Below are 26903 nucleotides of genomic sequence, written 5' to 3' on the forward strand. Positions count from 1 at the left end.
CACCGGCCACTTTATTAGGTACCCCATGCTAGTAATGGGTTGGACCCCCTTTTGCCTTCAGAACTGCCTCAATTCTTCGTGACATAGATTCAACAAGGTGCTGGAAGCATTCCTCAGGGAGTTTGGTCCATATTGACGTGATGGCATCACACAATTGCCGCAGATTTGACGGCTGCACATCCATGATGCGAATCTCCCGTTCCACCACATCCCAAAGATGCTCTATTGGATTGAGATCTGGTGACTGTGGAGGCCATTTGAATACAGTGAACTAATTGTCATGTTCAAGAAACCAGTCTGAGATGATTCCAGCTTTATGACATGGCGCATTATCCTGCTGAAAGTAGCCATCAGAAGTTGGGTACATTGTGGTCATAAAGAGATGGACATGGTCAGCAACAATACTCAGGTAGGCTGTGGCGTTGCAACGATGCTCAATTGGTACCAAGGGGCCCAAAGAGTGCCAAGAAAATATTCCCCCCCCAATGACATCACCACCACCAGCCTGAACCGTTGATACAAGGCAGGATGGATCCATGCTTTCATGTTGTAGACGCCAAATTCTGACCCTACCATCCGAATGTCGCAGCAGAAATCGAGACTCATCAGACCAGGCAACGTTTTTCCAATCTTCTATTGTCCAATTTCGATGAGCTTGTGCAAATTGTAGCCTCAGTTTCCTGTTCTTAGCTGATAGGAGTTGCACCCGGTGTGGTCTTCTGCTGCTGTAGCCCATCTGCCTCAAAGTTGGATGTACTGTGCGTTCAGAGATGCTCTTCTGCCCACCTTGGTTGTAACGGGTGGTTATTTGAGTCACTGTTGCCTTTCTATCAGCTCGAACCAGTCTGGCCATTCTCCTCTGACCTCTGGCATTAACAAGGCATTTCCGCCCACAGAACTGCCGCTCACTGGATGTTTTTTCTTTTTCGGACCATTCTCTGTAAACCCTAGAGATGGTTGTGCGTGAAAATCCCAGTAGATCAGCAGTTTCTGAAATACTCAGACCAGCCCTTCTGGCACCAACAATCATGCCACGTTCAAAGTCACTCAAATCACCTTTCTTCCCCATACTGATGCTCGGTTTGAACTGCAGGAGATTGTCTTGACCATGTCTACATGCCTAAATGCACTGAGTTGCCGCCATGTGATTGGCTGCTTAGAAATTACTGTTAAGGAGCAGTTGGACAGGTGTACCTAATAAAATGGCCGGTGAGTGTATATATATATATATATATATAGGTTTTAATAAATATTTAGCAGTAGTATTAGCGATGCTTCATGCAATCTAGAGATGTCAAGAGAAAAGCAATTGAAAAAGGTAAAAACAATTCCTTAAATTAGGATAAAGAAATATTTATGAAATTAAGTAAGAATATTCAAATATTGTTGTACTTATCAAGTACTTCTAAATGAATGCTTCAAAATGCCAATAAAAGGACACTGATTAAAACGTCTAATTTGTAATGTATGGCATCAGGACAACTGCTAATTAACATAACCGCTCAGACTGCGTTAAAGTACATGAAAAGCAGATCTCCACAACATCCAGCCATCAAATTAAAATCATTTAAAACTCTCTCAGTTCTGGAATGATCAGTCATACCTCCCAAACCCCCTCCCATCAAAAACAAATTAATTTTCTTCTCTTGCCGATGAAAAATATACCTACCACATGCAGCTTAGAGGGATATGCGACAGGAGCAAAATATGCAAATCTCACCCTTTTAAGACTTATCTACATATCAAATATTCTCCAGGCTTTACATACTCTGTGATATTGGACACTGAGCGAGTGCTGGAGATGTCTAGGTGCATGCATGCATATCTTCAGATGGACTGTTTGCGTGTGTCTGATCAGGGTGGGGGGGGGGGGGTGTTTGATCAGTCAGATGGCAGCAGCAGACAGCAGTGTGTCTGAGCTCTCATGTTTATCAAAGAGAAGCAGTTATCTGAGACTATTGGAAGGCCGTGTGCTGCAGAGTTAATCACAGTTATGTGTGTGAGTGCGAGCGCTCAACACGAGGTGATGCAGCATATAAGGAATAGAGGGCAACAAGCCACAAGTGTGTACACATCTGCACTTATAATTGTGTTTTATCTTAGTTTTAAAGGATAAATGTAGTAAAACTTTATTTTCTCGTTCTAGAATTGCATTACTAAGCTCTCAATTTACCGGTCGGTCTACGTTCCTACCCTCACCTATGGTCATGAAATCTGGATCATGACCGAAAGAACGAGATCCCGGATACAAGCGGCTGAAATCAGCTTTCTCTGCAGGGTGGCTGGGCTATCCCTTAGAGATAGGGTGAGGAGCTCGGTCATTCGGGAGAGGCTCAGTGTAGAGCCGGTTCTCCTCCACATCGAGAGCAGTCAGTTGAGATGGCTCGGACATCTTCTTCAGATGCCCCCTGGACGCTTCCCTCGGGAGGAGTTCCAGGCACGTCCCACCGGGAGGAGGCCCAGGGGACGACCCAGGACACGCTGGAGAGACCATGTCTCTCGGCTGGCCTGGGAGCGCCTTGGGCTTCCCCCAACGGAGCTGGAGGAGGTGTCTGCGGAGAGGGAAGTCTGGGAGTCTCTGCTTAGTCTGCTGCCCCCGCAACCCGGTTCCGGATAAAGCGGGAGACAACGAGTACGAGAATTGTATTATTTTAAGTTTTAACAGAGCAAAATAAAGAAAGAGTGGTCTTATAATTTCTTACATGACTGCAGGAGACCGAGAGAAGGATGCTTGGTCTGAGTTTTTTGAAAAAAAATGTTTCAGATTTACTGTATTATGAGGGAACTAAAACATATTTTAATGCAAGAACCCACTGCCAGAAATAAATAGCCACTTAGTAACAGATAGAGATAAACCTACAGCTGTTGTATGTTGTATGAGAAGAAATGCATGATGCTGTCTAACAGAAAGTTGTAGTGCAAAATGCTGATGAAGTAAATGACATCAGAACATTAATAATTCTACTTTTCAAGTCTCATTGGAAACTAATCAGTTAGCATGACCTTTGGCCTAAAACAGAGAATTAAAACACAAAGAACACTGCATGAAAAGTGAGATTTTCGTCCCCGTAAACCCCCGTAAACTCCCGCAGATCTGCCTGATTTTCGTCAGTTTCCGACAATTTGCAACCCGTGCTTGTCCGCGTTTGTCGTGCCACAAATTGTCGGAAACGTACCGTGACGTATGTGGAGAGCGATCAGCTGTACTAATGGCCCTAATTAGCATAATAGAATAGAATACAGCAAACCCGAGCGGCTGGCCAGGTCTGGCTTGAATAACCTACTCAGTATTGGCTGAAACCACTATTCTCAAACAAATGAAATCGCTCGTGATTGGCAGCAAAACCACACGTGGCCACGCCAGGCTTTAATTTTCTTACTGAGTATTGGACGGAACCACTTCTTTTTAAACAAGTAAAGTCGCTCGTGATTGGTTGGCATATATATATATATTTACATATATATATTTATTCATATATATATATATATTTATTCATTCATTTATATATTTATTCATTCGTATATTTATTCATTCATATATTTATTCATTCATATGCTTTGTATTTATGTTATCCTACACTACTACACAATTATTATGCTACCATCAAGGACATGAATGAATTTATACAGGAAATGAACATTTGCCAGGAAGCTGTTTATGCAAAGAAAGAGCTTTATTGAAACACACACAACTATATACAACGCATATCCAAACACATGCGTATCTAAAAATTACAACTCCGTGAATGGTCCGTTTGCTTCCTCGGGGTTGGAGGTAACTGGCAGCATTCCCTCCGAGGCAGGTCCGATGTGCAGACGCCTACTGTGCGTGGCCCTGTACTTCGGCATCGCTTCTAACCGGGACTGCAGCTTAACACAGAGTTCAGTGAGATCCGGCCTACGAAATGGCGGCGACCGTACAATCCATCCAGAGACACCGCCGACGACGCCATCTTCTTCGTCGGACATGAGGTCGACGGTGGCGGACTTCCAGAGTTCCATTTCCTCATCTGCTAGCACACTCTGCCTCGCCTTCAGCAGCTGAAAAAAAAACAATGAATCAGCGCACTGCATATGGACACAACACATCTATTAATGCACCTGAAAAATATTCACCAAATAAAGTCTTACCCTCTTTCTTCTGGCCCGACTCCGAGCAGATAGCCTGGCCGCCTCCGCACGCAGCGTGCTGGCTAGCAGCGTGTATCTGAAGCTCCTGCATACCGTCTCATAATACGTCTTACAGGCAGCTGGAAAACAATTAAATGAGAGTGGTATGAATAAAAAAAAAAATATCAAACGCAAGTCACAGTAACAAGGAAGGAGAAAACATTAAAACGAGTCACTTACACACAATGTCGTCTTTATCAACATCGTGCAAATCCGAGCAAATAGGAGGTCACCGCCTCATTGTGAGGCGACTGTAGTCGCCTCACAATGAGGCGACTACAAAAAATACACTTTAATAAAGCTTTAGGCTAGGCTGCTTTTAGCTTACCTAGCTAGGCTAGGTTGTCTTTAGCTTGCCTAGCTAAGCTAGGCTGCTTTTAGCATAGCTACCAGTAATCGAGCATATATTTACCGCTAGCGTGGCGTTGTGCACCCGTCTTCTCTTCCTCGAGTTCGTATATCCCGGAAAGTTGCTCGACTGCAGAGCCGCCATCTTGTGCTCTATGGACTACAACCTGGAGTGCATCGAATTCTCCAGCAGAGTGAGGCGCTCATTCATGTCGGCAGTATGTTGGGCAAGCTGACGAGACAGTCCGCTGATAGCAATCAGCAGTTTCTTCTCGTCAGTCTGCGGGCTGGCCGAAAGTTGTGGACTAAGAGCAGTTGGAGGCGAGTTGAACGCGAGACGTCGTGCAGCCATTGTTCACGTAACAACAAAATACAAACACGGTAACTGGAGATGAAGTTCTATAGTAACACAAACATGTCTGCTAATATGCTGGTCTCGCGAGAAGTCGTAGTGCACAAAAGCTCACACGTGATTGGACGATGGGGCCGAAGGCTCATCAGGCTCCTCCAATCACATACGACGTCATTGTTATACGGAAGGACTCGCGAGAAGAGCTTGCGTCGCTCCATTCTGGAAGGTGGCGGTAATGCACCTATAAATTGTTTGCAATTGCAATTGTTTGTCTCCATAAGATTGAATTTGAGCAGGTGGACATTAGAGATAATAAATGCAACAACAAGTTTTTGAATCAATATTCTATAAATAATATGTACCCAGGAAGAACAAAAAGCACAGCTCTCTTACAAAATTTTAAGAAATCTATGATAGTCAAAATTAGGACAAATTATTTGAAATTCCCAATTCCTCCAAAATATAAAGAATTACAATTTAAAATAATAAATAACATATATCCTTCAAATGAGTTTTTTAAGAGAGAGATTTAAGTTTAATGTTGAGAATTGTGGCTTTTGTACAACTCAATTGGAAACAACTAAACATCTTTTTTATGAATGTAAAGAAGTATTAAACTTATGGGATCAACTTCGAACCTTTCTGTCTTCTAAAACAATAAATTTAGATTTTATTTCCTGGCAAAACATTCAATTCGGTTTATCCATTAAAGAAAAAAAATTTGGAATTTTTAATCAATATTCTAATAATTGTAACAAAGTATTATATCCATAAATGTCGCTATGCAAAATGCTCCCTCTCAATCTCTGCTCTCAAAAATGAACTTTCCCTTTTCAAAAGATGTCTGAGAAAGATGCAGAATTTAAATGCAATTAAATTGTTTGAGTTAATTGAAGAATTTCAGTTGGTAGTCCCCACTGATTAATTTACTTTAACTACTATTATTATTTTATTTATTTTTATTTATTTTATTTTATTTTATACTTTGTTCCAGGCTGTGCATTTAATTTTATTTTTCAAAAGCAGGAGTTGTAATATTTCTTCTTGTATTGAAATATTTGTTATTGACTTGTTATTTGAGATTGTTATTGTTTTCTTATATATTCAATAACAAAAAAAAAAAAAAGTGGAAATCTAAAAAAAAAAATTAACCATAACAGCCAACTGATTCTGATTAAAACTAATTTTTGAAGTAAATTATTTTGTGTATTTTTTTTACATAACATTTGCATACACAGTAATCTAGCGTACTTTAATTAAATAAATCAATTCAAGCTAAAATGTAAGAGTCTATAATTAGGCTATACTGAGCCTGATCTATTTCTACCATCTATTTGGGGGATATTTATTGCCACACTTTGGGCCACTTAATACCAATTTAGCATGCTGACCTATGTCCTTATGACCACAGTGTACCAATCTTCTGATGGCTACTTCCAACAGGATAATGCGCCATGTTATAAAGTGAATCATCTCAGAATCATTTCTTGAAACTTTTCCACTTAAGTAATTGTGAATTGAGCATATTGACAGACAACATTTTATTTTTTATCTTAAATGCAAATTTAAAAAAAAATAATTACTGCTCTAAATGTATTGCTCTGTCAGCTAAAGATCTGTTTTGGTCTCTATACTTTAATTAAATAAATCAATTCAAGCTAAAATGTAAGAGGCTATACCTGATCTCTTTATATCAGAGATTTTCTTACCCAGGGTTGCAGGGGGGGTAAAACCCCCCCTGCAACCCTGGTTTGCATTTGTATAGCTCACAGCATGTTCATTTACATGTTAAAGCCTCCCCTAGAATTCCATGGGGGGGAGGCATGGGGGGAACACTGCCTAAGAAATTCCACGTCAATTTCTGACAATTTACGGGAGTTTTCGGCGAAGCGTGCAAATTGCCGTAAACTGCCGCTAACCTGAAGTTCCACGACAATCTACAGTGCCGTATATTGACGAAAATCCCACTTTTCATGCAGTGGAAGACAGAGTCCCTGCTGTGTAGAAAATATCAAACAACAAAGAGTGATAAGATAAAACTATATGGACCCAAAATGGAAAAGAAAAAGATGATTCAGATTCTGCAGGCAAATTTTACTTTTATTCTTACAACGTCTGTAAAATAGAGTGCGGAGGAAAGAAAAAGAAAACAATGTATATAGCGTGGTGCTTGGTACCAGTTAGGGTTTTTCCACCAGTTCTGGTTTCCAAATGAGTTTTCAAGCATGTAGTGCCTGTTTCAACTAAGGCTGCAATTAAAGATTATTTTGCAAATCGATTAATTGTTGATTATTTTTTCTATTACTCAAATTAATCACCATATAGCCAAAGATTCTTCAAAGAAATTAAATTAAATTAAATTTAGGAAATTATCCCAGGTGAAACTCAAAATTTTCCACTTGAGGAGTTCTAAATTAAGTATATTGACAAACAAAAAATATTTTCATCTTAAATATAAAATGTTAAATATTTATTTATTCATTTTTTTACAATTTTGGCATAAATACTGCTCTAAATGGGTTTCTGTCAGCTAAAGGCATGTTTTAAAGCCCCTATTCTCCGGTTATTGATTAATCGATTACTGAATTAGTTGACAAACATTTCAAAACAATTACTTGTTTCAGCCATAATTTCAACCAAACAAAAGAGGTTCCAATCCAGCAAATCCGCTTAGCATCTGGTTCTGCTGAAAAGCTGTTTTTTCAGAGCAAAAGGATCAGTCGAGTGGTGTCACTCGTGGGCAGTCAGAGAAAAGAAAAAAAAAGCTATATAGGTCTGCTCATCCAGAAGATTGAAAGCAGCAGAATTTCCTCAGATGAAGGAGCAGATCAACAACAGGCTAAAGGAGCTGAAGAAAACTGGAGAAGAACTGCAGAGAAGCAGGCTCCTCTTCCCTTCATTAAAGACAAAGACAAGTAATTTTTAGTAAATAGCTATTTCTAATGTTAGACCAAAACATTCAATTGATTCTGAGGTGCACCTATGCCGAAACAGACAAATTTCCAAATCACAAGTTGGCCTCCCACACTGTCCACTTAAACCTTTATGGAACAAATATGCTTCAACCGATTCAGTCCAAATTTTCTGTGTGGATGTGGATGTATACTAACCTGACTCCACCAGATGGATTTGCTCCGCATATCCATCTGGAAACCTTCCGTTTAAGTAATTTTGGGAAGGGGCGAAAATACTGGTTAGCTGATTGACCTATGTTGGAGATAGACGAGCCAAATAAACCAATCAGATCAACGAAGCATATGGCGTACTAACAGAGCGACGACAAAAACACAACCACAAGCAAGGCTACTCTTGCCGAAACCAGTTGGGAGAAGAGCAAAAACATCTTTTCCTCTGAGAAAAGCCTCCAGAGCAGTGTTTTGCTCTTCTTTCAGTGAAGAAATACTCTGTAATTCTGATAAAACTTGCTCGATAGCCACGCTAACGCTAGTTTCATCGGCTGAAGCCGCCATGTTCTTTAGACTGAACTGTCGTGCTTCTCGTTGCGTCACACCTCAACCCGCCTCAAAGCCAACGCTGATTGGACTTTCGTTTGGTGAACGGCTCCAAATTTTCTTTAACGGAGAGTCTCCAGACTGATCTGCGAATGAAACCTTGAAAGTTCGCGAGATCAGGATGGTCTCACGAGGCTAGATCTATACAGTCTAAAGCTTTAACAAAAATTTCAAGGTGGTTTCCATGGTGTTTTGCACTGTTAATTATATAAAAAACATTAGGCAAGAAGATTTTAATTTTTGGTTTATCACCTATCAGAAATTATGAGATTTACAATTGTGGTTCAACTTGAAAATATTTAATAACTTTGTGCTGTACTAATAATTATTGTTACATTTCCACTTTAACTTCAGACAAAAATTGCTCCATAAACTCTAGAGCTCAAGGGGTTAAATTAAATGAATAGACTAACATGGGTTTGCTTCGGTGGTCCAGTGGTTAGCGTGCCGCGCACAACATATATACTGAGGCTTTAGTCCGTGACGTGGCCAACCCGGGTCTGGATCCAACCTGTGGTCATTTGCCTTATGTCTCCCCCTCTCTCATACCTCCTTTCCTGTCAGCCCACTGTATAAAAAACAGCCACTAGCGCCTTAAATACCTCATAAATAAATGAATAGAGCAACATTTCATTGTACGGAAGAGGATTAGGGCCACTGAAAAAAAAAAGTGAACTGATTTTTTTAAATTTTATTTCAGTAGAGTATGGGAAAAGAGTCATTATTCTGACTTTAATCTCAGAATTCTGACTTTTTTCTCAGAATTCTGACTTTTTTTATTGTCAGAATTTTGGGACTTTTTTCCCATGTTAAACTGAAATAAAATTTAAAAATCAGTTAACTTTTTTTTTTCAGTGGCCCTAATCCTCTTCCGTATAATTGTAATGAGACATCAGTTTGCTCTTTTTTTAGATTTTTATGGAGGATTTAAAACGTTTGAAAGTTTGCTTGGCTGCTGCAAATTCTCACGGTGAAGAAAAGTGTAAAGTATGAGCACTAGGGATGGGAATCGAAAACCGGTTCCTGTTCAGAACCGGTTCCGTATTTTCCGATTCCGTGGCATCGTTTGGCAGCTCGCTGAACGATTCTTTTTTCGAATCCCGCAGCACCAGAGCCTAAAGCGCCGGCTCTGGGGAGCACGACTTACGTCACGTTTTTTACGCAAGTTACGCATTTTCGATTCCCGCAGCACCAGAGCCTAGAGCGCCGGTTCTGGGGAGCACGACTTACGTCACGTTTTTTACGCAAGTTACGCATTTTCGATTCCCGCAGCACCAGAGCCTAGTGCGCCGGCTCTGGGGAGCACGACTTACGTAACGTTTTTTACGCAAGTTACGCATTTTCGATTCCCGCAGCACCAGAGCCTAGAGCGCCGGCTCTGGGGAGCACGACTTACGTCCCGTTTTTTACGCAAGTTACTCATTTTCGATTCCCGCAGCACCAGAGCCTAGAGCGCCGGCTCTGGGGAGCACGACTTACGTTACGTTTTTTACGCAAGTTACGCATTTTCGATTCCCGCAGCACCAGAGCCTGGAGCGCCGGCTCTGGGGAGCACGACTTACGTCACGTTTTTAACTTAAGTTACGCAAGTTACGCAAGTTGGAAGAACTATTCGAGGAGGAAGACAACGAGCTGCGGTCACTTTGTGAATCAAAGCCCCGTCTTTCCTTAGCCCAGAGGGTAGATCAGGAAATCCAGCTCTGTAAAAGCTTGCCCTCCATCCCCTGCAGGGATAGCGCCATACTGTGGTGGTGGAACAAGCAAGATACGCTGCCCTTGCTATCTGGACTGGCTGAAAACTACCTCTATGTGCAGGCTTCCTCCACCCCATCTGAGAGGGTGTTCTCCACGGCTGGAGACACCTTAAGCGCTGAAAGATCCCGTATCCTTCCAGAAAAAGCAGATATGCTCATCTTTCTGCAAAAGAACTGTTAATTTTCCCTACTACTGTTTTATAATTAGTATTTTTTGTTATTTAAAATATATTATTATTCCATCATTTGTTATTAGACATTGCTGCTTATTAAGTTTGTTCTTGTATTCATTTTTCATTTAAACACAGATGTTACTCCAGTTTCATATTTCCTGTGGACATCTTGATCTTGTTGAGTTTGTAAGATTGTGCAATACTGTAGTTAAGTAAACAAAGTTGATTCTGATAATCAAACTGTTTGTTCTCCTTTTTACCCCAAATTGGAATCGAAAAAAGAATCGACAAAGAATCGAATCGTTTCATAGAATCGAAAAGGGAATCAGAATCGAGAAAACCTTTTTAATTCCCAACCCTAATGAGCACTCCCGAATCCCTTCACAAAATCTTTTTATTTTTCTACTTTTGGCTTTGGCACTTAACATACCGCCGCATGTTTTTGTCCCTATAGATTTTATATATGGGGAAAAGCATATCAAGGCCTACTAGAAAAAACTGGTTGGAACAAAATATATGTTGCTCTTAAGTCAAACAGATAGGAGAGAGCATTTAAATTCAGATGTATGAGTTTTCTAGTTTCTTATTGTGCTCCACTCTAAAGGAACTGAATTTAGAGCATCTGAAATGCACTCAAATGTACTATGTTGATTTTAAAAGGGGATGGAGGGGTATATGTTCCTTGAATTAATCTGTTTTGCAAATATATGAACCTAATGACTCAAACCTTCGCTATGGAGGGTTATTTTTCATCCTTCGGAGATGCAAACAGCTTGTTTTTTTTATCATTCCTTCAAAGACAAAAAAACAAAGCAACAACACATTTTTTTCTTTTTTTTTAATTGCGCAGACTCAATATAGCAAAACGGTCTACCTCCTTTAGAGGCTTCAAGTGTCTCCCTCCAGCTGTACCGCTGTCTAATAGGAACCAATTAGTCCCCATTGTACCAACTCCCAGTAAAAGAGCATTATGGGAATTCCCCCTGCTTAACACCTTTCCTTTTCCAAAGAGGCACCCAATTATACAACTGAAAGATAAAGCCAGTTAGGACAAGTAGGGGCCTCAAGAGTTGAGGATGGAGGAACCATAGGGTGAGGTGAGGCCTTTGAGTGGTGTTTATGAATACCTCTTTGTTCAGTGGTGATTTTTCAAGCTGATAAAGGAAACCATTTTACCAAATACTTTAACAATGATTAGATTTAACTGTTGCATGGACAGTGCTAATCAGAATAACTTTTTTAATTAAAATATTACATTAATATTACAAAAAGAAGTGCTAAACTTATGAGAACAGAAAACTGGGAAAAAATACAAAACAAAAAGGAGGCCTAAATTGGTAGTTTTTGCCTCTAGGAGTTTTCTTGAGACTCAACTTATGCTTTATAACATTTCTAAACTACCAGAAAACATAATATTAGACCTTACTGGACAAAATGCCTTATTTTCCACAAACAATTACATATAGGTTAGTATGCACTATGAAGAATTAATTTGTAAAATATTAGTTCTTCTCTTTCTACCTGGAAAAAAATAATTTTTTTCATTATAACCCAACATTATATGTGGGTGCTGCCCATTTAATGACATCACCATATCACGCCACTCGGGTTTTGCAGGCCAACAACGACCTCAACGACTTTCCATTAATAAGGGATGGACCTGTTTTCTGTTCAATTTGCATGTTTTCTAAGGCATAACAAGGCTTTTGTTTGGGCTACTCTATAAGTCTCAACGCTAATATAGACATCTTGAATTGAGAAAGCTTTCTGGATGGGAAGCAAACCGTCATCAGTGGTTTGTTTTTTTAAACTTTTTTGGAAAGTAAATCAAATTATAGTTATTTCTTCCCCCTGAACACAGATCCCATTTATCAATTCAATCTCTGGAATAATACACCAACCAAGAATGGAAAAAGCCTAGTGGTTACACTGCAAAAACTATGAAGGATATATTCTGCCATATTTAAAAATAAATACAGAAATAAATAAATGCTCAATAAATGTATAAGCATACAATTAATTGCCAACAAAAAAGTGAGACATAAATGTATATAACTCTTAATTAGCTTCTTTATTTATTTGCCTTTGTAATATTTACCTTATTTATTTTTCTGTCCTTTATAATCTTCAACTTTATTTTTAATTACTTATATTTTTAAGTATTTATTTATGTGCATGTTATAATATTTTTGTCTGTTTTATTCTTCCTTTGTATTTTTTTACCTTAGTTATATCTTTGCCGCTATTTATTTCTCTCTGCCCTTTTTACATTTCTCTCTGCCCTTTTTACATTTCTGTCTGCCCTTTTTACATTTCTCTCTGCCCTTTTTACATTTCTCTCTGCCCTTTTTACATTTCTCTATGCCCTTTTTACATTTCTCTCTGCCCTTTTTACATTTCTCTCTGCCCTTTTTACATTTCTCTATGCCCTTTTTACATTTCTGTCTGCCCTTTTTACATTTCTCTCTGCCCTTTTTACATTTCTCTTTGCCCTTTTCTCTGCCCTTTTTACATTTCTCTATGCCCTTTTTTCATTTCTCTCTGCCCTTTTTACATTTCTGTCTGCCCTTTTTACATTTCTCTCTGCCCTTTTTACATTTCTCTCTGCCCTTTTCTCTGCCCTTTTTACATTTCTCTATGCCCTTTTTACATTTCTCTCTGCCCTTTTTACATTTCTCTATGCCCTTTTTACATTTCTCTCTGCCCTTTTTACATTTCTCTCTGCCCTTTTTACATTTCTCTATGCCCTTTTTACATTTCTGTCTGCCCTTTTTACATTTCTCTCTGCCCTTTTTACATTTCTGTCTGCCCTTTTTACATTTCTCTCTGCCCTTTTTACATTTCTCTATGCCCTTTTTACATTTCTCTCTGCCCTTTTTACATTTCTCTCTGCCCTTTTTTCATTTCTCTCTGCCCTTTTTTCATTTCTCTCTGCCCTTTTTACATTTCTCTCTGCCCTTTTTACATTTCTCTATGCCCTTTTTTCATTTCTCTATGCCCTTTTTTCATTTCTGTCTGCCCTTTTTACATTTCTCTATGCATTTATGCCTCATTATGCAAATGAGGAGGGGGTGTGTCCTAGAGAGTCAACTTCTGCTCATTGGTTGGCTTGGCTGTCCATCTTCTTAACTCACAGAGTTCAGAGTACTAAGTTAAATGTTCTCTTTTCTGTTGCTGTTGTTCAATTAAAGTATGTTTTAAGATCATTTGAGGCGAGAACCTTATACTTTTAAGCATCACCATATGGCCCATTCACAGATTTAATGCATAATTTAAAAGAAAATGTGACGAACTTGAGAGGACCGTGGCAACCAGCGGAGCTCCGAAGCTGACGGCAGCCAGGTCTAACCACAGCCCATCTGCAGCGGCCCTCTCTCGGCATAACCGTGTGTGAAGCGTGTTGGTTAGCATTTTACTACATCGGTCGAATCTACAGGAGGAGAGTCTGATGTCGAGTCTGAAGTCATTAGAACTTGAGTAGGGACTTTGCCAAACTTTGCCAAATACAACAAAAAATCGCCATCATAGCCTGGCTATAGACCTGGCTGCCGTCAGCTTCGGAGCTCCGCTGGTTGCCACGGTCCTCTCAAGTTCGTCACATTTTCTTTTAAATTACGCATTAAATCTGTGAATGGGCCATATGGTGATGCTTTAAAGTATAAGGTTCTCGCCTCAAATGATCTTAAAACATACTTTAATTGAACAACAGCAACAGAAAAGAGAACATTTAACTTAGTACTCTGAGCTCTGTGAGTTAAGAAGATGGACCGCCAAGCCAACCAATGAGCAGAAGTTGACTCTCTAGGACACGCCCCCTCCTCATGTGCATAATGAGGCACAAATGCATAGAGAAATGTAAAAAGGGCAGAGAGAAATGAAAAAAGGGCAGAGAGAAATGTAAAAAGGGCAGAGAGAAATGAAAAAAGGGCATAGAGAAATGTAAAAAGGGCAGAGAAAAAATGAAAAAAGGGCATAGAGAAATGTAAAAAGGGCATAGAGAAATGTAAAAAGGGCAGAGAGAAATGTAAAAAGGGCAGAGAAAAAATGAAAAAAGGGCATAGAGAAATGTAAAAAGGGCATAGAGAAATGTAAAAAGGGCAGAGAGAAATGTAAAAAGGGCATAGAGAAATGTAAAAAGGGCATAGAGAAATGTAAAAAGGGCAGAGAGAAATGTAAAAAGGGCAGAGAGAAATGTAAAAAGGGCAGAGAGAAATGTAAAAAGGGCATAGAGAAATGTAAAAAGGGCAGAGAAAAAATGAAAAAAGGGCATAGAGAAATGTAAAAAGGGCATAGAGAAATGTAAAAAGGGCAGAGAGAAATGTAAAAAGGGCAGAGAGAAATGAAAAAAGGGCAGAGAGAAATGTAAAAAGGGCAGAGAAAAAATGAAAAAAGGGCATAGAGAAATGTAAAAAGGGCATAGAGAAATGTAAAAAGGGCAGAGAGAAATGTAAAAAGGGCATAGAGAAATGTAAAAAGGGCATAGAGAAATGTAAAAAGGGCAGAGAGAAATGTAAAAAGGGCAGAGAGAAATGTAAAAAGGGCAGAGAGAAATGTAAAAAGGGCATAGAGAAATGTAAAAAGGGCATAGAGAAATGTAAAAAGGGCAGAGAGAAATGTAAAAAGGGCATAGAGAAATGTAAAAAGGGCATAGAGAAATGTAAAAAGGGCAGAGAAAAAATGAAAAAAGGGCATAGAGAAATGTAAAAAGGGCATAGAGAAATGTAAAAAGGGCAGAGAGAAATGTAAAAAGGGCAGAGAGAAATGAAAAAAGGGCAGAGAGAAATGTAAAAAGGGCAGAGAAAAAATGAAAAAAGGGCATAGAGAAATGTAAAAAGGGCATAGAGAAATGTAAAAAGGGCAGAGAGAAATGTAAAAAGGGCATAGAGAAATGTAAAAAGGGCATAGAGAAATGTAAAAAGGGCAGAGAGAAATGTAAAAAGGGCAGAGAGAAATGTAAAAAGGGCAGAGAGAAATGTAAAAAGGGCATAGAGAAATGTAAAAAGGGCATAGAGAAATGTAAAAAGGGCAGAGAGAAATGTAAAAAGGGCATAGAGAAATGTAAAAAGGGCATAGAGAAATGTAAAAAGGGCAGAGAGAAATGTAAAAAGGGCAGAGAGAAATGTAAAAAGGGCAGAGAGAAATGTAAAAAGGGCAGAGAGAAATAAACAGCGGCGAAGAAATAACTAAGTTAAAAAAATACAAAGGAAGAATAAAACAGACAAAAATATTATAACATGCACATAAATAAATACTTAAAAATATAAGTAATTAAAAAATAAAGTTGAAGATTATAAAGGACAGAAAAATAAATAAGGTAAATATTACAAAGGCAAATAAATAAAGAAGCTAATTAAGAGTTATATACATTTATGTCTCACTTTTTTGTTGGCAATTAATTGTATGCTTATACATTTATTGAGCATTTATTTATTTCTGTATTTATTTTTAAATATGGCAGAGTTGGTCCTTCATAAAAAACGACCTAGAAATAAATACAAATTTCTTAAATTAAGTGTATTTTACCTTAATTTGAGCAGGTAAATAAGATGAGTGGCCAATAGAATGAGTAATTTTGCTATTAAAATAAGATAATTAGATAATATGCACTTGAAATAAAACAATGTAATTGGTTTTTCTTATTTTAAATGTACATTGTCTTGTTCCATTGGCAAACTGTCTCACTTGCCACCTAATTTAAATAATAAATGCACTTATTTTAAGAAAAAATGACTTATTTAGATTTCTATTTTTTTGTAATGTAGGACATAAAGCTTGGGATCCTGAGGTTGTGAGTTTGAGCCCCATTCCCACAGACTGCCCCTCTGGGAGGCTGAGCAGGACCCTTAACTCCGAGTGCCCCACGATAGCAGCCCACTGATCTCCAAGGGGATGGGATAAATGCAGAGGTACATTTCTTCAATGCCAGATAAATAAAGTTCAATTATTATTATTAATTATGAAAATTGGCAAGAGGGGAAACAAACAACGACAATTAAGTCGATATTTGAACCTGTAACTTTACTATGAGATTGAGCATTAAACATTATTAGTAAAATAACTATACGTCAAGAATCTTAAGGTCCTTCTTCACACAATGACATCAGAAGGTGAATGGAAGGACTATTTTAATTAAAAAAAAAAAAGTCTGTTTTTTTAGAAAATAGCCCCACTTATTTACTCATTCATGAGTGAAATATATGACAATGCAAAGGAAATCATAATGACTGTTGATCAAAAATGAAGTTGGAAGAGCAGATTTTAGTCACAGCTTGTTTTGGCATCATATTCTTTTTTCTTTCTTTAAGTTTAAGCATTTTACTATAGTCTAATCTCTCTACACACCTAAAGATCACTAGAAAAGGACGTTTTCATAATATTGTAAATACATTAAAAGGAAAACAAAATATTAGTAAGTAATGAAGACAAAGAACACAGCTTGATATACTGTTAAACTGAGTAAATTCTTTATTGCATAGAATGAATTTCCATAGCATTTACTTCTCACATTACAAATACTTTTCTTTCTCCTCGGTTGTGGAGAAAAGAGTAGAAAGAAAGATTCTTGCTGTGCAAATTTCTCACCAAGCAACAAGTACACGCATACTGAGTATGCACACACACAATTTAAAGATAGCAAGAACCACACACAGCACAGTTTTCCCATGACAGCATGGGAATTCCTCTGCTCTGGAGTCACTCTAAAGTGTCTTAAGGAGAGAAGAAAGAGAGACAGAGGGTTTGCGTGTGCACAAGTAGCTACTCTGGGTGAGGGGAGGGTACATGTCCCCTGGATTTGGCCCACCCTGTGGTGACCCAGCCTGTTTTTCTGTATGAGCTACATAAGGAAACATGAAGGGCTAGTTTAGGTGAATATGTTTGTATAATCACTTCTCTCCTCAGCAGCAGATGTAAAGACTGGGATGCCTGCTTTGACTGTAAGGGTCCTAATATATGAAAAGGAGAGCTAATAACAGATATTGGACACTAAAAACAAACATGCTGGATGCTGTGGTCCTTTTTTTTTTAGAAGAGGAAGTCAATTGCATTAAAAAATTGCAGGTGGGAAATAAACTAAAAGTCAACCAAAACATTTGAGACTTAAGCTCATAGTTAAGAGTGGCTCAGGTTATCCTGAGCTATCTCTATAGTTATGCTGCTATAGGTTTAGACTGCTGGAGGACATAGGGACCTCCATTTCATCACTCTGCTTCATTCTATCTCTATTCTCCCACTCTGCAGAATCTGTTAGCTAAATCTCTAACGTTCTGCTCTCTCTGCTTTTTCACATAGTAGCTTCATCTGGTCTGTTCCTGTTTGGCTGTGACTCCATCCTAGAGAGAAATATCAGCTGTGCTGCTGCCATCAACACCTTTGTTTATAGATGTTGAAGATCAGCCTGTTTTCCAGTGTAGCCCTGTTTCTCTGACTGTGACTAACTGGATGTGCTCTCTTCATCCTCTGACATGGGAGCTGGCTCGGAGCTCGTCTGCCTGGCTGTGTGTTTCCTGGACGGGGCCGCCTTTACAGTTGCCTTTTGTATCTCTGCTTCTGTCTCCTTGAACCCCAGTCGGCCTCAGCAGATGGCCGCTCACACTGAGCCTGGTTCTGCTGGAGGTTTCTTCCTGTTAAAAGGGATTTTTTCCTCTCTACTGTCGCTACAAGCATGCTTAGTGTGAGGGATTGCATTTGAGTCAATGAGTCGATGCAATAAACTGGTTTTCCTTAGATAGAAAACTTTGAATCAATCTGACTGGATGATCTGGTGAATTGTAAAGTGCGTTGAGATTACATGTGTTGTGAATTGGCGCTATATTAATAGACTGAATTGAATTGAATTTAGACCCCCATGCAGTACCTCTGTGGACTTAAAAATCCTCCAGACAGCTAGTATAATAGCTAAGAAGAGCTAAGAAAGTTCTTAGCTATTAGCCAAGATTAGCTAAAAGAATAGCTAATAGAGTAGCTGAGAACATTCTATTAGTTAATAGCTAAGAATAGCAAACATAACAGCTAATAGAATAGCTAAGAGAAAAGTGCTCATGTACAGTACTGTATTCCAAAAAAGTAAAAAAAAAAAAAAAAAAAAAACAATTCACTGGACTTTGTTTCCAAGTTTGAAGAAGTTTCGCTTCTCATCCAGGAAGCTTTTTCAATTCAAAATGTCAGAACTAGCGTTGAGTTTGAGGCTTTTTAGAGTGGACCACAAACAAAGCCTTGTTTTGGCTTAGAAACATGCAAACCAGACGAACGGGCACACGCCTTTGTTAGCCTGCAGTACCCGATACCTGTCTGTCTCTGAAATGGGGGTCGTTAGAGGGAATTGTTGGCCTGGCTGAACAAAGCAAGAGGAAAGGTGGTTTAATTTTGAATGTTTACATGTTGATGTTAATTTCCTCCAACATTTGACTCAGTATGGTCTCCCCTTTCATATGACTACAATTAGTTACAATTCCTTTTTAAACATCAATCTTTGTACTAAAATATTCTTTCGGTCATGATGTGTGGACATTAAGATCTAAACTTTCTTAAAAGATAAACACTGTTGTCACATTTTATTACTTTTTAAGATGTTTAAGGTATATAAACATCATGCCTCATCTCCTGGTCAGACCCTATAAATTAGTGAAAGGGTGGAGTCAGAGTAAAAAACTATACACGCCCAGGAGAAGGAGGGGTTACTCCATTGGCTGGAAGTTTGAGGGGATTTTGCAGGCAGTTGCAGGGAACTTGGCGGCCATTCTGCTGCCATTTGACTGGAAAGAGCCATTTTGATTGGCTGCTACTGTAAAGTGATAATAATATAAGCAATAATAATAATTAAATCAAAAATATCAGTATAGTATTTGATCGTAAAAACATTAAAAAAAGCCTATACTAAAAGTTAAAGTTGCACAATAAATATGACTGAGCGACTCAACACAATCGACTCGACACAATAATTTACCTCTGTCAACTCCTCACAGCCCCAGTTTGATACAAAAACGTAGCCAGTATGGGCTGGTAGGTAATCATTTGATACAACACAGCTTTATTTCGCACTGAATCCATTTAGGGGATCAGAAAATTTAGGATCACTCACGATTTTTTGCCATCTTGGTTTAAATGTTTAATCTGTCTTCCCCAGATGACTTTTATCCTAATAATACTATTTTTGCATTATTTCTGTTTATAATTAAAGATGCTTCCTCTGTTGTCTGTAATTGCATCTGTATGTGTTTGTTTCAACACAAACTTTTCAGCTGACTTTCAAATGTGCTGGATGTAGAAACAAAGACTCTCCCTGCAATCTGTTGGAGGTTTGATAAATGGCTCTGGGGGAGGTAGAGAATTAGATTTACATCTCCATCTACCCAAAATTTAGTGCGTTTCAGTCTTTGGCATAAGTTTTACATTATTCATGAGAGCAAATGCACTAAAAAGTTAGTGCCTGCTATTCCACTCATTTTGGACAACCAATTTTATTTACAACTGTAGAATTATAAAGACTAATCAATATTGTGTAACTGTACATTAAAGTATATTGATCTCTTTTGATTTGTAGGTGTATAAAACATATGTATAAATTATCCCATTCATTGTGGTTTCCAGTAGGGGTTTTGGGGAGTTCACATTACATAACGGAAATGAAAATGTTCTACTTACATTTAAACAGCATCACAAAAATATTTTTATCATAATGTGCCCGTTTTTTGCCCTGCTTTCCAAAATTTTGGCAACAAGCCTCACAGTATATTTTGTTTGGCAATCAGCTGCAAAATAACAAACAAAATAAAAATATAGCTGATTGAAAATGCGGTGGGTAGCACTGCTGCCTTGCAGCAAGAAGGTTCTGGGTTCAATTCCCGGCCTGGGGTCTTTCTGCATGGAGTTTGCATTTTCTCCCTGAGCATGTGTGGGTTCTCTCGGGGTACTCCGGCTTCCTCCCACAGTCCAAAAAGATGACTGTTAGGTAATTGGCTTCTCTAAAGTTCCCTTAGGTGTGAGTGTGTGCATGAGTGGTTGTTTGTCTCCGTGTTGCCCTGCGATGGACTGGCGACCTGTCCAGGGTGGATCCCGCCTCTCACGCATTGACAGCTGGAGATAGGCACCAGCACCCCTCGCGACAGGAGCAAATGGATAAAAATAGACCGGAGGAAAAAAAAAACATGAATCGATTCTCTTGCGGACGTATCGATGCATCGGATCGTCGGCTGTTGGATCGATGCATCGATACAAAACGATTATTATTTACACCCCTAGTTAAAGCTGTTAAAGTTTTCCTTGTTTCACTGTGTTGATTATTGAGCCATAACAGGATCAGATGAGCTGTTATTTTCTTTTGTGTTAGGAATTATGTCCACAGGTAAAACTCACTATTGTTTGAAGCAGTTGCATCCTTTGCTGCTAATAGATTGTTTTCCAGGTTGTCCTTACCACTGCAAGCATTTTCAGGATTGAGTGGGAGTTGTGAATGCTGTAGTAAGGTCCAGGCCTCCTCCTGAGGGGCCCACCACTGCACCCTGTTCCTTTCACTGTTAATCAGAGTGTGAATGCATCTGCATACGCGATTAAGCGAATGCTCTTACAAAATATGCTTAAGGAAAGAAAGCCTGTCAAGAAGCAAATCCTACCAATAGAATCACTAAGGAAAGATTACATTTATTTTTCTAATGACTGTATGCTTTAGGTTTGTAGTCAGCTGTTCAACTACTCCTTATTTGTGCACATTAATTATATTTTTGATAAAAATCCTTTTGCTAAAATGCGATCAGAACGCTTATAATATTAAATGTTTTTCAGGCCACACTTCAATGTCCACAGGGGGGAACAGCAAGCCATGTGAAAACAAACAATTCAAAGAGCAGTGTTGCCAACTTAGTCCTTTTGTCGCTATATTAAGCAACTTTTCAGAGCCCTCTGGCACTTTTATTTCAAAAAATGCCTAGCGCCAAATCTAGCGACTTTTTTAAGGCTACTAGAGAATTGGTAAAAACATCTGAAAGCAGCGAACTCTGCTCTCCAGAGCAAGTAGATTGGTAACCCCGCCTCCTGCTCTCCTCTTTCTTGTCTGCTTTCATAATTCATGCAGCTGTTATTTTATTCAAATGAAAAAAGGAGAACAGATAAGCAGATCATGGCTTGTCTACTGTGAAAAGAAGGACTGGGTTATTTACTTTTGCCGTTGAAGAAGAGAGGGACAAAACCTAGAACAAATAAAGTATTATTTGTATACCACATTATTAAAAATACATATCTATAAAAGTTATACAAATATAAAAATATATATTAAAAATATAAAATATATATAAAGTAGTATTCTATTAAAATTTCTGTATCTCTATAATGGGTCTGTTTTATGTGATGTATTCTCTATTCGGAGGGCCCCACACCTGTTTTTGCCTAGACCCCCAAATTTCCTAAATCCGCCCCTGTGTAAGATTTTATTTTGGCTATTTTCCACTCTAGGCGTTTTGCAGCTGGTCCAGCAACTCTTCCTTCTCTCCACTGAACTTCCAGAATTACAGTAAAAAGTAAATCAACCTGATAACAAACTAGGTATAAACTGCTCTTGGCTCCTTTGTTAACAGGATGACAGAGGATTATGTTGAGTTTCTGTTGTGCTGCCTATCATTGGTATGACCACATAAACACACAAACAGGCTGCTTCTGAACCAGGAAACGCCAAAGGCGCTGAGAGATGGAGAGTATCGCTGGTTCTTCTGTAAAACAACTCATGCCATTTAAACCACTCACTTTAAATTCAAATCCCCTGTTTTATCAACCAACTTCCAGTTCTGTTCGGTTGCATGTTTGCGTGCATACATTTGTATGTGTTAAAGAAGAAGATAAAAACACCTTAGTGAGAACCCCTGAATATCCAGATGCATGAATTCATGATTTGTTGTCACTTTAGGGCGTTTGCTACTGCTGTCTGAGGGTGTTGCAGAAATGTCTAAAATCCGGTTTTAGCAGTTAAGCACTTATGAGACAGACATTCGGTCCTCCTTAATGACGGTTACGTCTGGGAAGGGCTCATTTGTTGGCAATGTAGCCCCCTTCACCTTTTTTCTGCAACACAGTCTTACTCCCAACTACCCAAATATTGACACTCTGTTTGTTTCCTCCATTTTCTCTTGCCTCTCTGCACTTTACTTTCTCTTGCCTCTCTGGACAAAATATATTGATGAGTGACATGAACAATTGGACAGTTTGGGGTGCAACAGTCCATGTAGATTAAAAAAACATAGTTTTACAATTGTAGTAAGGTTGAATCATATTCATAGATTTAATTTTTTTAATATTAACAATAATGATCTATAACAATAATTAGGGCTGGGTAAAAAAACTTGATTTAATAAATTTTGAATCGATTCCTTTACATTTTTGCAAAATCGATGTCTAGGGAATGAGATCGATTAGTTTTATAGTGACGCGTGTGACATTAACACTCAAATGAGCAGGAAAGAAGCACTAAAGTTTTCTTCAAGCCAGACAGCTGCAAATATACTCAATCGGTTGATTGAATACATTAACAAATGGGGGCTGACCAGCAAACACCCTGTAGTTGTTACAGACAACGCTGCAAATATAGCTTATGCAGGAAGATAATGCAGCTCATGCATGTCTGCTGTGTCCCCGCTGTGTCATGTCTGCTTGCTCGAGTGAGGCTTCACTTTTTCACAAACAAGTTTGCACTTTTGAGACAGCTTTGTTCACATCTCAAGTTTAAGCTGTCCAATTTACAAGTTTGCACTTTGTGGAAAAAATACAATACATGAGTATTTTGAAACACAATTGAACCATTTTCATTACTGTAAAAACAGATCGAATCACAATTAATCGATTTGGAACTGTATGAATCAAAATCGAATCGATTCAGAACTTTGTTGAAAACACCCAGCCCTAACAATTATATATTTGATTTATCAGCAATTCTAATAATACAAATGTACGTATTTTATTGCAAGCTTAAATTGGAAGTTATTGAAAGCCTTATAATGCGGAGGAGAATCCTGAAGTGGATATGCTGCTTTATGGAGCCAGTGAAGGTGTTTAAGGAGGGATGTTACACAGTTCTTTGAATGTCACACATATTTTGACTTTTAAAGAAGTTTCTTATGTCTCTCTTTCTTTTTTCAGACACCCTGGCTTCGAGTCTAATAACCAAACAAAAAACATACACACGCACAAAAGACCAATTCAAATATTTGTGTATATTAATACACCTGATGTAACAACCCATGTAGATTATGTAACCAAGAGAAGAATAAATGCATTAAAGTTATCAAAAAAATCCTAAATGTGCCAGAAAGCAGAGATAAAGGCTTGCGACCCTACAGTTCTTATTAAACTAGCGCGTAGGATTTCAGCAATGCTGTGACCATCCAATCACAGACCCAATTCAGTGGCACATCAGATGTTTGTAGAGTGAGCTCAAGAAGTGACAGCGGTGACAGTAAATTACACATGAAAGGACGGACGGCTGTTCGGGAGCATGTCGGCGGTCTAAACTCAGGGAAGCAGGCTCAAACTGCACTTTTCCACTTGGTCTTAGTGATCAATGATTTTCTTTGTCCTGTGGTGTAACGTGGTTTTTGACTTTTGAAAAAGTGCAAGGGACATGTCCTCTGTGTGTTCCGTGTGTTCAACTGTGTCATGTACTTTAGCTCTGGTGTTCCCACAGCATGCCTATCAGAGCCGAGGCAATTTTAATGCCGGTCGCTTGCCAAGTCGTTTGATCTGGTTAGACGTATCAGTGAGTTGTTGCAAATGCCACTAAAAGCCGACCATTTGTTTACTGGACTGCGCAGTGGGTAGCATTGCTGCCTTGCAACAAGAAGGTTCAGGGTTCAATTCCTGGTCAATTCTTTCTGCATGGAGTTTGCATCTTCTCCTTGAGCATGAGTGGGTTCTACTGCCTTCTCCCTCAGTCCAAAAACATGATTCTTAGGTTAAATTTGCTTCCCTAAATATTCTCCTTAGATATGCGTGTTTTGCCGTGCGATGGACTGGCGACCTGTCCAGGGTGTACCCCGCCTCTCGCCCGTAGACAGCCAGTGCTGCCTTCAGAAATGTTTCATAGGGGGGGCCAGATAACCTGACTCCGCCAGAAGGATTTGCTCCGCATATCCATCTGGAAACCTTCGGCTGAAGTAATTTTGGGAAGGGGCGAAAATACTGGATAGCTGATTGGCCTATGTTGGTGATAGACGGGCCAAATAAACCAATCAGATCAACGAAGCATATGACGTACTAACAGCCAGGCTACTCTTGCCGAAACCAGTCGGGAGAAGAGCCAAAACATCTTTTCCTCTGAGAAAAGCCTCCAGAGCAGTGTTTTGCTCTTCTTTCAGTGAAGAAATACTCTGTAATTCCGATAAAACTTGCTCGATAGCCACGCTAATGCTAGTTTCATCGGCTGAAGCCGCCATGTTCTTTAGACTGAACTGTCGCGCTTCTCGTTGCGTCACACCTCAACCCGCCTCAAAGCCAACGCTGATTGGACGTTCGTTTGGTGAACGGCTCCAAATTTTCTTTAACAGAAAATAACATGGCAACAGCAATGACAATGATGGTATATGGCATCACTGTCAAGGCTGCCAGATACCACCAGGACCTCCGACCACCATTAGTAGCAAATACAGGTGAAGCGTCTTCAGGATGGTCTCACGAGGCTAGTGGCCAGATGGGGCATCTAAAAATCTTGGGGTGACCACTAAAACTAAAAGCCATAATTTCAGGGTTTGAATCTACTATTGTGGTAAACCAGCCTATAGAAATCATAAAGACTTAAAAAAACACCTACTCATATCTTGATTTATTGTGTGATTTTTAATGTTACGTTGCTTGCTGTAAATAATGGGATGAAATGCTTAACTGATGCTACTACAATATGCACTGCCGAGTGGGGTGGCCAGAGCATTGCACAGGGTGGCCGTGACCACCCCTGGCAACCCCCCTGGTGGCGCCACTGTAGACAGCTGGAGTTAGGCACCAGCACCCCTTGGGATAGGCGTGATGGAAAATCAATGAATGAATGTTTCCAGGTATTAAAAGATTTTTCAGCCAGTGGGAAAGGGTAAAAAAGAGGAGGGATGACCCTTAAAACATCACATACCCAGGGCAGTTCTACAACCCAACTAAAAGACAGCATTAAAGTCATATAAGAGGTTTGAGGAACTTAAGTTCAGACGGGTAATACTTTCTAAGTCAACAATAAAAAGTTCCCACAAAGGGAACTTTTTTGACAAAAGCATATCTTATTAGATGGCACACGTACAAAACGTGATATTTAATAAGATATACTTTTGTCATCATAAATTTGTCATATAGAAAATATGATATATCTGCATCTACAGCTATAAGTATAATTAGTTACTGATTTTCACCAGGAATAATTTTGTCCAGCAAAACTAGTAATTGTGGAGAGCAGTGGGAGTACAGTCTGCAGCCATGTGAGAGATTGACTGGGTGGACAAGCAAGGTAGAGCTAAACAAAGAAATGAAAGAGGGAGAGGGAAAGACAGCATGTGGATTAAGGTCTCCCAGGGGAATTCCCACTCATTTTCTCTCCTGAGCAAAACAGAGAATGAGCGAGGGTTAGTTTTTTATCTCTTCATTTGACACTAGAAAGCCTCTTTCTTTCTCTCTTTTAGTCTATCTTGTTTTACCACTTATTTCTCTCGCTCCCTCTCTTTTCCAGTAAGCTCCTTTTTTTTGAGCACATTTATCTCTTTATCTTCTATCCTTTCAGGTCCAGACAGATTTTCATCTGTCTTCTCATTCCCCATAAAATACCTCACTCTTGATTCTTTTATTTTTCATTTCTGTCATCATTTCCACATCTGTTTTTCTATTTGTTATTTTAACATAGTTTTGGTCTTTGACAAAATGTTCACTTCCTTCCAGGACTTAATGTTATCTATGCAATTTAATTTAACACAGGAGCCGATGATCAAATGGATTCAGTAAATTCATGAAATGTTGTTTTATATATATATTCCTTATTTCTTTGGAGCAATATAGCCTTTAGTTATAACTATCCTTTACTATATTCTTCATATTTAGTTCTAATATTTTGTTGTTTATTAAATTGAATTTCATGCCATGGATGATTGGGGCCAGCAGGGCCTGTTCTAAAGATGTAATACAAAATGCTTTAGTTATCCTTATACATGAACAGAAATCATAATTGATTGGTCCTGCAATTAATGCATTTAATTTCTTTACATTTTGATTTCAACAATTATTAATAACTAAAATGATCAATTAACAATATATTTAAAATAACAAAAACTTCTTTTACTTGCATGTGATTATGCTCTGAAATAGAAATAAAAAGTTTACAGCCATACCATTGGGAATTCAGATGCTCAGCATGATGGATTCCTTTAGAGTCATTGGATTTGCTCCTCCTGGATGAGGAGGAGCAAAACCCGTGTTTCATTTCATTCATCCGTCTAACTCCACCAGTTTTCTCATTACTCTGCTCCGCCTGCTCCTGCCTCTATTTAACCTTGCTGCTTCCAGTCATCAGCGCCTGATTATTATCGAGCTTGTGTTGAGAGCGTTTCAGCTTTACCTTAGTGTTTCTTATGCCTGATTCTGACCTGTT

The 26903-nt window shown here is 38.8% G+C and overlaps 1 protein-coding gene across 1 annotated transcript in view; it reads right to left on the minus strand.

Moving 5' to 3' along the window:
* Positions 1-26903, minus strand: part of LOC119797819 (neuronal PAS domain-containing protein 3) — a 464035-nt gene that overhangs the window by 392899 nt on the left and 44233 nt on the right.

The sequence above is a fragment of the Cyprinodon tularosa genome, unplaced genomic scaffold (genome assembly GCF_016077235.1).
Source record: "Cyprinodon tularosa strain WSP-4 unplaced genomic scaffold, ASM1607723v1 ctg6, whole genome shotgun sequence".
NCBI classification, from domain to species: Eukaryota; Metazoa; Chordata; class Actinopteri; order Cyprinodontiformes; family Cyprinodontidae; genus Cyprinodon; species Cyprinodon tularosa.